This window comes from Helianthus annuus, chromosome 7 (genome assembly GCF_002127325.2).
Source record: "Helianthus annuus cultivar XRQ/B chromosome 7, HanXRQr2.0-SUNRISE, whole genome shotgun sequence".
NCBI lineage: Eukaryota > Viridiplantae > Streptophyta > Magnoliopsida > Asterales > Asteraceae > Helianthus > Helianthus annuus.
Genome location: NC_035439.2, coordinates 113,358,582 through 113,371,981, shown reverse-complemented (window position 1 = coordinate 113,371,981; position 13,400 = coordinate 113,358,582). Strand labels below are relative to the sequence as shown.

The 13,400-nt window shown below is 41.2% G+C and overlaps 1 long non-coding RNA gene across 4 annotated transcripts; it reads right to left on the bottom strand.

The window, feature by feature from the left end:
• Positions 1-294: 294 nt before the first annotated feature.
• LOC110868220 lies at positions 295-3,339 on the bottom strand. 4 transcript variants are annotated; one of them, XR_002552306.2, is made up of 7 exons: positions 3,131-3,339; positions 1,855-1,923; positions 1,648-1,718; positions 1,335-1,451; positions 1,017-1,142; positions 747-822; positions 295-490 (listed from the first exon to the last, which is right to left on the bottom strand). It is a non-coding gene; the product is annotated as an uncharacterized LOC110868220 (long non-coding RNA). The 4 variants fall into 4 exon arrangements; XR_002552308.2 differs by lacking the exon at positions 1,648-1,718 and having other exon boundaries at positions 674-822; XR_002552305.2 differs by lacking the exon at positions 1,648-1,718.
• Positions 3,340-13,400: the final 10,061 nt, after the last annotated feature.

The following is a 13,400-nucleotide window of genomic DNA, read 5'->3' as shown; positions in this document are numbered from 1 at the left end:
ACTATTTCATTCTGCCACACAAAGTATTAGAGCCTTTAGTGGCACTTTTGTTTTTGCCGCTATAAGAAAAAAATACTTTTGTGGCACAATCTTTGTACCATTAAAAGGTAATCCTTGTTACATATCCATACTAGTTTTAGTGGCACTTTTTTTATCATAGTAAAAAAAAACTTTTATGTCACAAATTTTGTGTTAGTAGAAACTATTTCTATTTAAACATATGTACTATTTTAGCGCACATAATTATGCCATAAAACACATTATCTACAATATAAAATATAAATAAAAGTTCGATAAAAATGTAAATGTAGAAATCATAATATTATAACTTCAATAATAAGTTCGATCCAAAACATATTCCAAATGTTAGCAAAACATTATGTAATAAGTACCATATTCCAAATTCTAAATGTTTACACAAAGAGTCTAAACGTTCTTTTGGGTGAGAATTCACTATCTTTAAACTTAGCTCCAAAGCTTTTCATGATATCTGCTTTGCCATCATCAACCACATAAAAAAGCATTAGTAGTGATTAAAAAAAATCTAAAAGGTCTTTTATTTATTAAACTCATTGTTCTTGTTTCAAAAGAAAAACATGTAAATCATTAACTACACAAATGGCCCAACTTGCAACTAAGATGAAGGAGCTGAGGCAGAATAGTGGGAAATTACCAAGTGATACAACACCAAATCCCGCTCATGGGCCGAACACCTAACAGATAGACAAAAAACCAACATCTTTTACCTGACGAAGAAAAGATGGTTCTTCTTCAAAAGAATTGTATCCAGGCTCTTGCAACCATTGCAGATAACATACTCATCTGTGAATGGAAACTTATGAGCAAGAACAACTAGAAAACTTACTACATATTAAACCATATCATCATGCTCGGATACGAATTTTCAAAACATAACATGATAAAAATTAAAATCATATCAATGAGTAAAAAAACAAAATTCGGACCAACTTTGCTTTAAAGTGTGGATATCAAACATGGAGAAGTAAATTACTGACATATCCAATGAGAATTCCTTCAAATTTTTCCGGTGCAAATCTACCCTTCACTACCGGTCTTTGCTGCCCGTCAAGGGATCCACTTGTACCCAGTTCAGCAAGCAAGAAAGTCATAACATGCTCTGGCTGCGAAAACGGACAAAACATAAAAAAGGCTCAGCGTACAATCTTTATAATCCCTTTATTTTAAAAAACTAGTTTAATCCTCGTCATGCGTTGCGGCAAAGAATCTTTTTGTCGATCGAGTTATACACGAATGTTCGGCATCCTAAGTAGGTAATCGTTATAGAGCGCTTAACAATTTATAGACATTATTACCATATAAACTCAGCATGTGGCTTAATCAAATGATCAAAATTACTTCCAATATACTCGAATAGTTTACTGATTATCTGCAACTTGACTTCCTAACCCATCACAACCCCTAGTGTGAAACTGCAAAAAAAAAAAAACAATAGAAAAAACAGCAGTGTATAGTAGAAAAAAACAGCATAAAAGTCAGCAAAAATGAATTGTAAAAAATAGCGCCCAAGTGCACAAGTAAATAGCAAAAAAAAAAGCGAAAACAACTAGACCTAAACAAGAGTATCTACATTTTAGAACACTAAAAAATCAAAATATGCTCTTCTACCTTGTGTTTCTTTTGCCACCCCTCCCCAGTTAAGGTCATATCGTCTACTTTTTATTTATGTACGGTTCCGGCTATACATAGATGAAAAAAATGATTAACAAAGCTAGAAGCCCTAATCTTACCACAACAAAATCGAAGCAAAAAAAAACAACAATTCAAGGTTTCAACTAAGATAAAGCAAAGTAGTAACTGAAATTAGAGCTTTACCTAGCTTCGCAAACAAAACAGAGGATAAACGGTAACCCCACTTATGGAAACACAAACGAACTGCAACAACTGTGAAAAAGCAAACACGTGTCGTGATAAAAATCAAAATTAACAAAAACTTATGGGCAAAATCTTATGTAGCTGTGAAAAAGCAAACATTTGTCTTTTGAAGCTTAACTATCATACATTCAATTTAAGCATGAAGCAATTTTTTTTTTTTGGGCCATAAAACATTTGTCTCGTGATAATATAAACAATATAATACTTTAAAGATTAAATCTAAAATGATGGTGGCTCGTTGTTACCATGGTAAACGAACTCGAACCCGAGTTTAAAACTGAGCTTGTTTAGTATATGAGCCAGAGCCTAAGCCTAAAAACAAGCTTGTTTAGTAAACGAGCTTGAGCTGGCTCATGAGCCTATACAAGCCCACTATATATATAATTTTTAGTTAATATATTAAATGTATTTTTAATTATTTATAACTACTAATTACAATTTATGAAAAAAATGCCAAATTATACATAAAAGAATTTTACAATTTGATATAAGTTAAATAATAAACAAGCCGAGCCAGAGCTAGAGCCGAGCTCGAGCTTTATAAACAAAACTCAAATCAAGTCGAGCTCGAGCTTTCATGAGTTAAACAAGTTCGAGCTCAATTCAAATCATTCAAAAGTAAATAGTTTTAAATTGCAAAATTATATTCAAGAAAAAAAAACATAACTTAAAAACCTATCTGGCTAGCCCTCATGAAGACTTTTGTCTTCACCAACTGTAAAAGATTAAAAAGAATACGGAGATGTTAAACCTTAGATAATACAAAAGGTTGGATATCATTGCAATAGCAGATCATTTGCATAATTAATAATGTAACCCTAATAACAAATGTTAAGCATTATCATGTATTATATTGCAGCATAGAGTGAGCAAACCTGCTAGTTCTTCAGTTTTTGCAAGATTTTTTCTGTCAAGTTTCTACTGAACTAAGTAGACCCATATTTGAATCTATAACACTTAGTCATAAACTAGGGCATGGCGTTAGAGACAATTAACCACCAAAAACCACATAAATAGATAGCATCATCAAGTATAAAAATTAGAGATTTACAGCGATGAACAAAATACGAATATCAAACAAAACACATAACAATTAATTGCATATTTAGAGTGACTAAGATCATGGCAAAATTCTTGTACAGATGAACATCATACAAAATAAGGCTATAAACCCAAAGATTTGATTATACACGAGTGGCAGAGTGACGGGTTAAACCTAATAGGAAGGTACGACTTGAACAATAGTGGTGATTTGTTGCTGCTCGGAAATCAGACAGAGGGGAAGAGAACAGTTATCGCAATTTGGGGAACGAAATTGATAGAAGATTAGGAAGGAGAGAATATCAAACGATTGGGGAGGAAAACTGATTTTGGTGAAACCTAATTTGAAATTGGGAAATTGACTTTGGGGGAAAACCAAAATGTTGGCGTACGAAATAAATTTTAAATTTTACATTTAAAGGGAAATTTTTGGTTTTAAATTTGGGGTGTTAAACGGGTTGTTTACATGAGTAGGTTGTAAATGAACCGGGTCAAGTATGAGCTTGACTAGGCTCGAGCTCGGCTTGTCATGTTTTTATGAAGCTCGAGCTTGGCTCACGAATAAAACCCAAAGCTCAAGGTTGGCTTGATTCGACTCGAGCTATTTTGAGAACAACCTCAAATGAGCCAAAAGCTAGGCTCGAGCTCGTTTTAATATCTTGCTTAAATGAACCAAAACTCGGCTCGCCAGTGTTATTATCATTATTATCATATTATATATAAAAAAACTAAAACTCTGTTTGGGTTCGTTTAGGACCACGAGCCTAAAAGAGTTTGTATTTTAATGGCACAAAAACTAATTTAATGGACTTTTTTTTGTAGTTCTTTTTGTGATTTACCCAAAACTATTATTTATTATTCTATTTTGTAAACAACTCTCATCAAAAGTCATATCTATTATTTTATTTACCCAATAGGAAACCCTAGTTGAGACACCCAAATAATTCTGTACAAATCCTAAAATTTTCATAACAATTAGAATCAGGATCAGGGCCCCTAAAACACAAGGGGGGTAAACCCTAGCTGATAATTATCTTCATAATTTGCTGTAAAATGTGAATTTAGTCGTACAATCAACTCAGCCAAGCTACCCCTAAACGTGTCCACCCTAGGCTAGAAAATAGAACCGTCGCGCCACGCGACGGGTGCACATGTTCCTGTCGCGACACGCGAGGAGGACGATTTTCCAGCTATAAATAGTAGGCTGTAGGACTTGATTTCTGGAGTTGGAACGACGGAAAATTTCGTCTTACACTCCAAGTTATAGCCGTTTTACTATAAAACACCCACAATCACGAATTCTGCTACGATACAGGGTATTAACTCGATCGCTACTACGATTCGATGTCCGATCGATTGAAACTATCCAACAGATGTTTAAGTGCTGCACACATTAGGGTTATAATTTGTCATTCGTCGTGATTTCGACTTGAATGTTTGAGTGCTGTCCAAATTCGGACTATACTCTGTCATTCGTTGTGAATCCACTGGATGTTTAAGTATCGCACTTTGTCATTTGTTGTGAGGGTATTAATCTCGTGAGTTATCGTAAATGTTGTATTAAGTTATTTACCTAGTTTCGTGTGCATCACTGCTTAAATTAGGTTATCAGTCCTACCAGTAGGATAAACTTTACCCATACACTTACAATCAAAGTAGATGCTAATTCTCAGAAGAAATTGATTCAGGAAGCTTGTTAATTCAATATTGCATGCTTATAATGTGAGTCATTCTCTTTTTATCAACTGTTTTATAAAACTCCAAGTTATTTTCAAAGTTATAATTACAGGGATTAAGTCTATGTAATCACCAAATTACGGCCGGTATGTGGGTTTTGTATACATTACTTGATAACCGTCACTATTGGACAACGAGTTAGCCAATGAGTGATATGACCATAGTCACAGACACCATCGGGCAAAGAGGCTACCGATGGATGTTCGAGTGACAAGTACTGTGGGTAGTTGGTTTGATATCAGAAACATTATAATCGCTCTTAATACTGTAAATTATAACAAAGTTGTAATTGCAGTGATTGAGTCTTTGCCAATCTTAAAGAAGCAAATGTAAAAACTCTCAATGCTGTGAATTATAACAAATATGTTTTTTGTATAAAACCTGAATGAACTCACTCAGTATTTCCCCGCTGACAAAACCTTTTTAAAACGCGTTTCAGGTAATTACAGTAGATTGGAGTAAGGATTGGATCCGGCACTGAAGGACTTCAATAAGTGGCTTATTTTATTAATTAAATCAAATTAAGAAATACTGTTTTATGTAAATCAAATTTATCTTTATAAAAGCTACCATTTTAAAACATGGGTTTATCCCATCTATTTAATAAATAAAAATCCGATGTTTTCTAAACTCTGATATTTTTCCTAACTCACGGTCCTGATGAAATTTCCGCTGCAATGTTTTTCAAAATAATCACCGGTACCACTTGGCTGCTCGCGGCTCCCGATTCCGGCCAGGTGGGGTCGGGGTTCGTGACACTCATCTACCATTAGTTGAGTTTTCCTACAATAACAGTTATCATACAAGCATAAAAGCCGCACCGTTCGAAGCTCTATATGGCCGCAAGTGCCGATCGCCATTATGTTGGGCAGACCCAGGAGATAAACGTATGGTTGGTCCTGAACTTGTGCAAGAGACAACCGACAAGATAATGCAGATCCGAGAGCGCATTAAGGCGGCTCGAGATCGACGAAAGAGCTACGCTGATAGAAGACGAAAACCATTAGAATTCGAGGTGGGAGACAAAGTTTTGCTAAAGGTCTCACCTTGGAAGGGGGTAGTAAGATTCGGAAAACGTGGAAAGCTGAATCCACGATACATCGGACCATTCAAGATTTTGGAAAGAATTGGTACCGTGGCATACAAGTTGGAATTACCGGAAGAATTTAATGGAGTACATGATACGTTCCATGTATCCAACCTCAAGAAGAGTCTAACACAAGAAAACGTGATCATCCCTGCGGATGAAGTGCATATTGATGACACCCTCCGATTTACAAAACAACCCGTCGAGGTTACAGACTGGAAGGTCAACAAGACCAGGAGGAGCACTGTCAAACTTGTCAAAGTACATTGGAACTCTAAGCACGGACCCGAGTACACGTGGGAACGTGAAGACTAGTTTAAAGAAAAGTACCCCCACGTGTTCAAGAAGACTCCTGTGAGAGTTAGTTCAGCCTGAATTTCGGGAAGAAATTCTTTTAACGGGGGGAGACTGTGACAACTGGCACCAAACCGGTAATTTCCGTACAATTTAATTAATACTTGATGACTACAATTATGTGCTTAAATGTCAACATTGTCTGATTACATACTATACAAGTGAATTCATGCACGTTCTATACTACAAGAATTACTTTATGCATTAATGAACAGTGTTGCGTCAGAAATACTAGTAAACTCATCGGTAAGACACATTGTGTCAACAATTCTGCAGAAAGCAGTTAGACAATAGAATTGGAGCCTAGGTGTAGGTCCAACGTCAAGAATACATTAAAACCCAAGAGAACATACAAGGGTTAACATATAGTGTCACACCCCCCCCCCCCAAAATCCACTTGTGGAGTACCACCGCTTGGAGGCGTGACATGACCAGGATCAAGCCATCAATCATATTGAACATAATGTATAATGATTAAAGTAGTTCGTAAAACCCAATTCAATACAATTGATGTTCAAACCAACAAAACATAATTTGAGCAGCGGAAGCATAAGTATGTGAACCCAAAGTGAATCATAAGTTCAAATGTTTAAACGTTTAACATGGCATCCACGATCCATGTCCCACAACGACCTGCTCCTCCCTGTGCAAGCTCCATATGTACCTAAGGTCCTGCAAGGCATGCAGCAGAGAGTCAACAACTAGTTGAGCAAGTTCATAGTAAGTAAGTTCGTAATAACAAATCGTATATTCATTTAGTGGGGGCTTCCCATGTATGTATGCACTACTAGAGGGGGGTTCTCCCTGATTATATGTATTACTAGCGGGGGATTCACACGTTTATCCTTACTAGACTATCGTAACCATGAGTGTTCTTCTTAACCCGAGAACAGGAATACGTACAAGGTCACGTAGGTTTTACGTGAGTGCCCTTCCCCGAGGACAGTGGTATGCGTGGGGTTTACGTAGGTTTTAGTAAGTGTCCTTCCGACCCGGAAGACAATAGTGGGTATGGGTTTACGTAGGTTTTACGTAAGTGTCCACCCGACCCGGGAGACAATGGTATGTACTAGTTTACGTAGGTCTTACGTAAGTATCCTGACTAACCTGAGGACGATGGTATATAGTCTAGCAATAGCGTAAGTATGAGTAATTATCCATTTCAAAACTTCCAACCCATTCCCAACCCGGGAATCCCATGCCTTGGCTGTGTGAACTCACCTTGGTTTGCTCGGCAGATACACAGAAAAGTCAATCAAGCTATAGGGTGGTCAACCACGTCCTACCATGGTTACCATACAAGTTAGGTTCGTATTCAAGTAGTGCACGTATGTTCCACACGTATTGTACACAAGTAACGATCATAGCATACACATATAACCATGGCAGATCAACAACAGTATAGTCACGTAAACAATGTCCAAGTATGCGGCCCAAATGGTTGGGCTCTTAACAGTGTGCAAAGTCCAACAATGTGCATGTGTTCATGGTCTCGAGTCGAGACTAGAGATCTCGAGTCGAGACTAGGCGGTCTCGAGTTGTGCTGGCCTCCAGGTCTCGAGTCGCAACAAGGAGGTCTCGGGTCATCATGTACTAGTCGAGACTACACGGTCTCGAGTCGCAACCGGACCCGCAACCGTGGTCTCGGGTTGTGCTGTTTGTGTCGGTGTTGTGGTCTCGAATTGAGACTATGGGTTCTCGACTCGCAACCCTTGTCGAGACTAGCAGATTGTAACTGTTTCCTACTATGCAGCTCCTTGATTCCGAAATATCAGCAAACAACTTTGGCAGTTTCATAATCAGATCAATCAACAGTTTCAAACGAATCAAAACAGCAAATCATAATCTTATCAACCCTAATCATGATCTAAGCAATAACCATCAACCAAATCATCATACGAAACATACAATCGGATCCTTAAACCAACCGATTCTAAACTAGCATGCACCCTAGTTTATGTGTACATCAATTCTGTAATCATGTTTTTCAATCCGTTCGAGTTATACAAACACTATCCGATTTATACATACATGAGCCGATTTCAAGCACATCAACATTAACAATTTATAACACTTATGTCATGTAGAGCATGTATAATAATCACAACATCATGTATAAAACAACCGACCATAAACACTAACCGGATTAGAGTGTGTAACGAGGATGATCCGAACACAAGAATCTTCGAGGGTTGGGAGGTTGCCGTCGGCTTCACGAGAGAGAGAAAACGAGCTCTTAGGGTTTGTGTATGTGTAAAGTGTTTTGCAAGTATGAGGAGTATACCCCTACTCCTAGTGTTATGCGTGTAATTGGAGTGGGCCGAACCCTTTACACGGGTTGCCATTTGGTCTCGAGTCAAGCATAGAGTGGGCCGAGAAAGGGATGTAACGAGAGATGAAGTGTGCGGCCCTAAAGGCTTGCGTGACAAGTATACATATTCACATACATTCACATAACATGTAGCATTTATTCGTTAATATCAACATATCAAATAATCACATAGAGTTCATGTACGTCACAGTAAACACAAGTATAGATTTTGAAGTACGAGTTGTCACATTATCCCCAACTTGAAAGAAATTTCGTCCCAAAATTTGGTACGTACTCACTGAGGAAGCTAGGTAAGTTGCTGGTTTTCCTGGGGTGTCACATCCTCCCCCCGTTGATCTGGAATTTCGTCCCGAAATTCCGTGGTAGCTTCAGCCTCAGTAGTGGTTGTACTGTTCGCGAATAATTGGGGGTACTTTTTCTTTCATCTGATCTTCTCGTTCCCAGGTGAACTCTGGGCCACGACGGGAGTTCCAACGAACTCGAACAAGAGGGATTCTCTTGTTCTTGAGGACCTTAACATCCCGGTCCGTGATTTCTACTGGTTCCTCGACGAATCGCAACTGCTCGTCGATAGTGAGTTCCTTCAGAGGAACTATGAGGGTCTCATCTGACAGACACTTCTTCAGATTCGACACATGAAAAACGTTGTGAACTGCACCGAGTTCAGCTAGTAGGTTTAGTCTGTAGGCTACTTTGCCTATTCTTTCTATGATTTCGAACGGTCCGACATACCGCGGATTGAGCTTGCCCCGTTTGCCAAAACGAACCACACCCTTCCAGGGTGAGACTTTGAGTAGCACTCGATCCCCAACTTGGAACTCGAGTGATTTCCTGCGCTTATCAGCGTAACTCTTCTGACGGTCACGAGCCGCCGCCATGCGCTGTCGTATTTGTGCAATCTTTTCCGTGGTGTCCACTATAAGTTCTGGACCGTGATCTGACTATCCCCCACCTCTGCCCAACAGAGAGGTGACCGGCATTTACGTTCGTACAATGACTCGAATGGAGCGGCTTGGATGCTGGTGTGATAACTGTTATTGTACGAGAACTCCACCAAAGGGAGATGTTTTTCCCAGCTGTTGCCGAAATCGATAACACATGCTCGAAGCATGTCTTCTAGGGTTTGAATTGTGCGCTCAGACTGTCCATCCGTCTGAGGGTGATAAGTCGTGCTCATATCTAACCGAGAGCCAAAAGCCCTGTGCATTGCTTGCCATAGCTCTGAAGTGAATCGTGCATCGCGATCCGAAATGATAGAGATGGGCACCCCGTGCCTTGAGACTACTTCCTTCAAGTATATGTCTGCTAGTGTGGAAAACTTGTTTGTTTCTTTGATCGCCAGGAAATGAGCAGACTTGGAGAGTCGATCCACGATCACCCAAATTGTATCGTTCCCACGCTGGGATCTAGGCAGGCCAGTAACGAAATCCATGGAAATTTCCTCCCATTTCCACTGTGGTATCTTGGGTTGCTGAAGTAAACCTGCTGGTTTCTGGTACTCTGCCTTGACTTTTGCACAAGTCAAGCACTTGCTGACGTAAGTAGCGATGTGGGCCTTCATGCTAGGCCACCAATAAGTCGTCCTAATGTCGTGGTACATTTTATCCGACCCTGGATGTACCGAGTAGCGAGATTTGTGAGCTTCATCCATCACTAGCTCACGCAAGTTGCCATAAAGTGGAACCCAAATTCGCCCTGTTACGTAGTAGGCACCGTCTTCCTTCTGTTCTAGTCGTTGCCTTGAGCCGCGTAAGGCTTCAGCCCTTACGTTTTCTGGTTTCAATGCTCCTACCTGAGCATCTCGTATCTGTGCCGGAAGACTGGATTGTATGGTAAGCTGTAGTGCTCGCACGCGTCTAGATAGAGTGTCCTTTCGACTGAGAGCGTCAGCCACAACGTTGGCTTTGCCTGGATGGTACTTGATGGCGCATTCGTAATCGTTCAGTAGTTCAACCCATCGACGTTGACGCATGTTCAATTCCTTCTGCTTGAAGATATGCTCAAGACTCCTGTGATTGGTGTAGATAGTGCACTTGGTACCGTACAGGTAGTGTCGCCATATCTTAAGCGCGAAAACAACAGCTCCTAGCTCTAAGTCGTGCGTCGTGTAGTTCCGTTCGTGAACCTTGAGTTGGCGCGAAGCGTAAGCAATGACCTTGTCGCGCTGCATTAACACACATCCAAGACCCTGGATGGATGCATCACAGTAAACCACGAAGTCGTCTGTGCCCTCCGGCAATGAGAGGATAGGTGCACTGCAAAGTCTATCCTTTAAGTGCTGAAAAGCAGTTTCCTGAGTATTTCCCCAACGGTAGGTGACACCCTTCTGTGTCAGTAGCGTAAGCGGCTGTGCAATCTTTGAAAAGTCCTTGATAAACCGTCTGTAGTATCCCGCCAAACCCAAGAATTGGCGTATTTCCGTTGGTGTACGCGGTGCAGGCCAGTTCCTGATCGAATCAACCTTGGATGGATCGACATGGATCCCATCCTTGTTTACTACGTGGCCTAGAAAGTGGACTTCACGAAGCCAGAAGTCACATTTCGAAAGCTTGGCGTACAGCTGTTCTGACCGAAGAAGTTCCAAGATAAGCCGTAAGTGCTGCTCATGTTCTTCCTTACTCTTGGAGTAGATCAGGATGTCGTCGATGAATACAATCACAAACTTTTCTAGGTAGGGTTTGCACACCCTGTTCATAAGGTCCATAAAGACTCCCGGTGCGTTCGTTAGCCCAAATGGCATGACTAGAAACTCGTAATGGCCGTAGCGAGTTCTGAATGCTGTTTTGGAGACGTCCTCATCCCGGACTCTCAGCTGATGGTAACCTGACCTCAGGTCTATCTTGGAGTAGTAGCTCGACCCTTGCAACTGGTCGAATAAGTCATCAATACGTGGAAGAGGATAACGGTTCTTCACCGTTACCTTGTTCAGTTCACGGTAGTCAATGCACATCCTGAAAGTACCGTCTTTCTTCTTCATAAATAGTACTGGAGCTCCCCAAGGCGAAGAGCTAGGTCGGATAAATCCCTTATCCAAGAGTTCCTGTAGCTGCTTTGATAGTTCTTCCAATTCTGTTGGAGCTAGTCGATACGGTGCACGAGCTATAGGTGCTGCCCCAGAAGTTAGCTCGATTTGAAACTCGACCTGGCGATGAGGCGGTAGACCAGGTAAATCTTCAGGGAACACCTGAGGAAAGTCGCGAACTATTGGAATGTCCTCCAATTTCCTTTCTTTTGCTGATGCATCGGTAACAAGTGCCAAAATAGCGGTGTGACCCTTCCGCAAACATTTCTGAGCCTTCAAGAAAGAGATGATGCCAACCACAGCACCACTCTTGTCGCCTTGAACTTCGAGGGGTTCTTGACCAGAACGGGGAATACGAATGATCTTCTCGCTGCATAAGATTTCTGCCTGATGTTGGGATAACCAATCCATCCCAATAACGATATCGAAACTTCCCAAGACTATGGGAATAAGGTCGATGGAGAAAGCTTGACCGGCTAAGACAATATTACAACCCTGACTACATGCGTGGCTTCTAGACTCTTACCATTAGCTAATTCTACTACATGCTTAGTGTTCAGAAGTGTGGGTGCACGTTTTAACATTTGACTAACTTTCAAAGACATATAACTTGTATCCACACCCGAATCAAACAAAACAGTAACGTAAAATTCGTCGAGAAGAAACTTACCCATGACCACGTTAGGATCGTTCCTTGCGTCACCTCGACCCAGCACAAAAGCACGACCCCTAGCTTCATTGCCATCATTGTTCCCACCGTTGTTACCATTGCCCTGATTGTTGTTGTTGTTGTTGCGATTCTGGTTTATCTGGGGGCAATCCCGCTTGAAATGGCCTTCAGCACCACACTGAAAGCATCCCCTGTTTCCTCGCTGTTGCTGCTGTTGCTGGTTCTTTGGAGCTGGTAGTTGCGGTTGCTGGTTTTGATTCACAGGCCGTGGGCTCCTACAGTCTTTGGCCTCGTGGCCCAACTTGAGCCACCTTTGGCAACGACCCTTGTTGCACTGGCCGCTGTGGTGCCTGTTACAGTTGTGACACTTTGGATGATTTCCCTGATATCTTCTCTGCCCACGACTACCAGAAGACTGCTGACTAGGACTCTGGTAGTGGTCAGTCTTCTGTTGCTGAGCCTGAGACTGAACTGTTGCTGAACCTTTGCTAGAATCCCCTTCCCACTTTCTTTTGTTGTCACTGGGGGTAGCAGGAGTAGCGGCTGATGTGGTAGCAGTAGTAGCGCTGATACGTTTCGGTAGCTTGTCCTGATCCACTGCCTGATCAGTGAGGCGATGAGCGAGTCGCTGAATATCCTGGATGTTGTCGAGATTAGTCGATGTCACGTGGCTCTGGATTTCTGGTGCTAAACCCTTGAGATACAACTCAACGCGCTTGATTGGAGGGTCCACCATGGTTGGACACAACGTTTGACCGCTTCGTATAGGCCTCGATTTCTGATCCTGTCATCTTCAGGTGATAAAGCTCCACTTCCAACTTGTGGATGTCATCACGCGTGCAGTATTCTCGCTTGATAAGTTCCTTAAAATCGTTCCAAGGGGTGGCGTTAGCAGCTGCCAACCCTAAAATCTGAACTTGCGCGTTCCACCAAGTTAGCGCAATTCCTTCCAAAGTACCAGTGGCGTATTTCACCCTGCGAGCCTCAGGGCATTCACACATCTCAAACACCGACTCGAGCTTCTCGAACCAATGGAGGAGTCCAACGGCTCCTTCTGTGCCACTAAACGTGCTTGTACGACAATCCATGAAGTTCTTGAAAGTGCAAACTGGTTGCGGTGCGTGTTGACCTATTGTGTACGAATAGGGCAAAGTTAAACACAAGAGTTGGTCTAGGAGTGTAGGATCTAAAGATCCTAGTGTGAGTTATAACTACAGGATATACCTCCTGCTTGTGCGGCTGC